Source organism: Pinus tabuliformis, chromosome 9, assembly GCF_031772625.1.
Source record: "Pinus tabuliformis cultivar Carrire ecotype Pingquan chromosome 9, CPIR1, whole genome shotgun sequence".
Lineage (NCBI taxonomy): Eukaryota > Viridiplantae > Streptophyta > Pinopsida > Pinales > Pinaceae > Pinus > Pinus tabuliformis.
Window position 1 is genome coordinate 1,318,498,422 of NC_142307.1, and position 4,072 is coordinate 1,318,502,493.

Here is a 4,072-nt window from a genome sequence, read left to right on the forward strand (position 1 = left end):
CATAGGTGACTAACTATATGAATGAATTATGGATAACAAGACGTATGATCAGGCAATTTTATAAGCAGATTACATTTGGTAGCTATCCTAATGAGTTTATTACCCAAGTTGGGAAATAGTAACAACATTTCCAAGGTATATCAGTGCTATAGGAGAGGAGGAGAAGAAACCACAATGATTGGAGGTGAGAAATTAAAGTCAATTTAGAAAAAATAGAACGAAGTGAAGAAACTTCCATTTTTGAAGCTAGTAGACATGGAATAGTAGGAAATCAAGACAAGGAGAAAAATAAAAATATATCTATGAATATCGCGTAGGAGGAAATGAAGGGATGTTCTATCAAGAAGAAAGTTCTTTTAAAGGTATTAGAGTCTTTTATGATAAAGAAATCAAATAATATTGAGATACGAACTTGACCAACTCGACGAGATAAGAAAAAATTTCTGTGGATGAAGTGCTAATTGTTAAATAAGTCAACATGGATTAACAAATCCTCGTGCAAGTAAATTAAGCATGATATAAAATTAAATCATGATGAAATAATGTTTATATGCAATTGCATATAGCGGTATTGGAATCAGTAAGCCAAAGGGTAAATGGATGTAAATCAAGGAATTTTAATTTTGAGATAGATGATGATGGAATAACTAGTAATATCTTAAACAATGAATTTCACCAGAATTTCCTTGGGGAAGGAAGAATATATAACGAGAGATTAAGACCCAAGATGATGAGGCTCATGTGAAATTTAACGATGTGCTTAGATGATTATACTGTTGGTGTAAATGATTAACTACCTAATAGAAAGAAGTGGAAATGATTATTGAAAAGTAATTGACAACTTGATGAAAACATATTGATGATGTTTCATGATATCAGGTAGCAGGACAAAGATGTACATATGGTTCTTATAGTGTGGATGTATCCATATGATGATAGCGATATGCATAAGTATTATCACATTATGTCAAGGTATATTGACGTATTCATTTACTACGCGATGATAAATATTTAATGTTGAATACTCATGATGGATATGATATGCATACATAAGAGTTATGACGCTGTAATATGAGGTTCACTGACATGTGGTTCATTTATGTGAAGTCATGATATGTCTTTGATAGAATTATGTTGATGGTATAACTGAAGCATGCGATAGTTGCATACAAATTTATGACATGCATAAGCATGCGATAGTTGCATACAAATTTATGACATGCATAAGCATGCAATGCGTTATTACTCCTAATGTTGCGATTAACAATGATGAATGTTTTCTTGATGACATGCATAACTTAGCATGTGGATTATTTTCTATGATACTAAGATGGTATGGTTAATACATTGGATGCATGTTGAGGTGTGATGATTCACAGGACTCCACAAATGGGCTGCGAGGGCCATTTTATTTGATGATCTCGTGCGAGCCCATACACACGGGGGAGAATAAGTAACACCATATGGGTTGGGGACAAAACTCAATCAACACTACATATTCCAGTGGTTCCTTTGTCTTGTGTATAGCTCTAGAAGGATAGCTCTTGGAGGGCTATGGGACCATCTTGAGGAGGCCAAGTGCCTGATGTTCTAGGCTAGGTGCCTATTATTGGATTGGGATGCCGAAGTCTGGAAGGGATGTAGAGGACTTTGATGCATGGGGCTATGCACCTTAGTAGTTGTGGAGGGAGTGGGATAGCCTTGCGAGATGCTCGGAGTCATTGAGTACTGTATCAGATGTCTGCCTTGGGGCAGATGAGGTCTGAGTCGAGCGTGAGCCTTGGGGCCAGCCTTGGACTAGGATACAGACTGGGTCAGGGTTATGCCTGATACCGAAAGTGGAAAAAATGACAGAGATTCCTTGAGATTTCCCGGGGTGTTGGGGACTTTCGATGCCTGCTGGTTATACTAGTTCAGCAGAAGGTGTTGGCAACATGAAGTAAATGAAAATAAATAATAAATAATAATAAAAACATAACTTTGGGATGAAGTTCCTTAAAGTGGGAGAGTATGTAATATCCCTTCCCTTAATAATATAATAATATAATAATAAATAATAATATAAATAATAAATAATAAATAAATCACTTAATAATAAATAATAAATAATATTAAAAATATATACAAGAAAATAAAAATAATAAAAATAAAAATAGTAATAACCATACTAAAGCTCTAAATAAGAATAAATAGAAATAAAACAAGAAAACTATCAAAAAGAAGAAAATAAAACAAGAAAGCTAAAAATCAAAAGAAAAGTAAATAAATAAAACAAGAAAACTAAAAATCAAAAGAAAGTCGCATGTAGACACATGGAGTGTGTACATGTGGTTTCCCATCCAATGTTTGTTCTATTTATTAGATGGTGAGGAAGATGAGAGGCATTCCTGCATTCCATCATTCCAAGATTCTATCTTTCATTCTCTTGGGAGAATGGTGTTCTAAGACATAGGAGTCACTGGCAGTAGTACGTTGATTGAGGGCTCGGGGGTGGCCAGTTGTAGCAAATCCTTGCGCAATTGAGCCTATGGTTGGGTGGAGAGTCGTCCCCAAAACTTTGCTACCGTTAGCAGACGCCAACCATAGGTAACACAGGTAAGTGCCACTCTGATTTAAATTTAATGTTAATTAGAATTGGGTGCGATCATACCAGTGTTAATGCACCGGATCCCATCAGAACTCCGCAGTTAAGCGCGCTTGGGCTAGAGTAGGACTGGGATGGGTGACTTCCCGGGAAGTCCTAGTGTTACACCCTCCCCCCTTTAAGAGAGACTTAATAAGAGATCGGGGAGATATAGAGCTCAGAAGGTTTAAAAATATTTTGAATCCAGCGGAACAATAAGAAGCAAGATTTCATACGCAAGTTACAACTCAAGCTAAAACTGGACCGAAACCAGAGATCTCTGTCTAATTTTAGAAATTGAGACATATTTAAGTGAAAACATGGTCTGGATAGGGGAAGGGAAAATAAAGAACTTGTGAAAGATGTAAATTTGGTGTTTGATTAGAAAAATAAAGCTACCTTTGATCTTCAAATGACAGTTAGACACAAAGCCTTCAGCAAAGCTCTTATTTTTTTCAGTAAAAAAAAAAAAAAAGGGAACGAAAGGACTATGGGAGCTATTTATGCAATGAGCATAGCACCGGAGCTAGCAATTGCATCAGCACCATATTCTACGTACTGAATAATTTGTAAAGAACTTATTCTTTCTAGCTATAAATATCCAAACCTTTAATTTCTATGAAACAGTGGAATCTATTGATCTTGATCTCAAACAAAGGAAAATATAACCTCCAAGACCAGAAAACAAAAGCTCCAACCTGCCTGTTCAATACAGAAGCCAGAACAGAAAAATAAGTCATCCATAAAAAAAAGAAAGAGAGGGCCGCCCCTACCTCTAAACATAAAACTACCGGAGCAAGGTATTTATTGTTTGTCCACGCCTTCACCAAATAAGTAACTTGGCCAGGAGCAAGGAGCGTTAAGTGTCTCGCCCTCAAAAGGGAAAGGTACGAGCGGACGCTCTTATTCATTCTCGACATTCCCAATCTATGTGGGGTTAGAGTAACAGAACCATTCATTCTACGTCAAAAGCTATAGCTACAATAACAATAGAAAATCAAGTCTTGCCTGCCTTAGGATCAACTCTATCAATTCATAGTACTGTGGCATGCTATATTTTCTCAGCTCAGCAAGAACTCGAACTTAGAACTCGCAATCTTAGATACGTAATAAAAGAATCTCCGAAAGCCAATTGAACAGTTGGTCTGAAACCACTTTAGTAGTCGTTTGTCTCAATAGAAGGCATGCGAAACTGATTATTGCCTGAAATATGTTTTCATAAGACCGAGATACAAGGCATGGAGAAAATCTGTAACCAAAAACTGGTAAAGCTGGTTTAAAACTTCAGATGAAAAACCCTTTCTTATTCAAGAGATGGAAATGGAAATGCCAATTAATAAAATGTGTGGGCATAACAAAGTCCAAGGGTTTTTATTTCGCTACAAAACCCTAGAATTAATAGAAGCCATAGATATGGGCTCATAAGATCAGAACTATTGAGAGAAACTA

At 36.2% G+C, this 4,072-nt stretch overlaps 1 pseudogene; it reads left to right on the forward strand.

Annotated features, from left to right (window-relative positions):
* Positions 1-2,636: 2,636 nt before the first annotated feature.
* On the forward strand, positions 2,637-2,755 carry LOC149153385 (5S ribosomal RNA; annotated as a pseudogene).
* Positions 2,756-4,072: the final 1,317 nt, after the last annotated feature.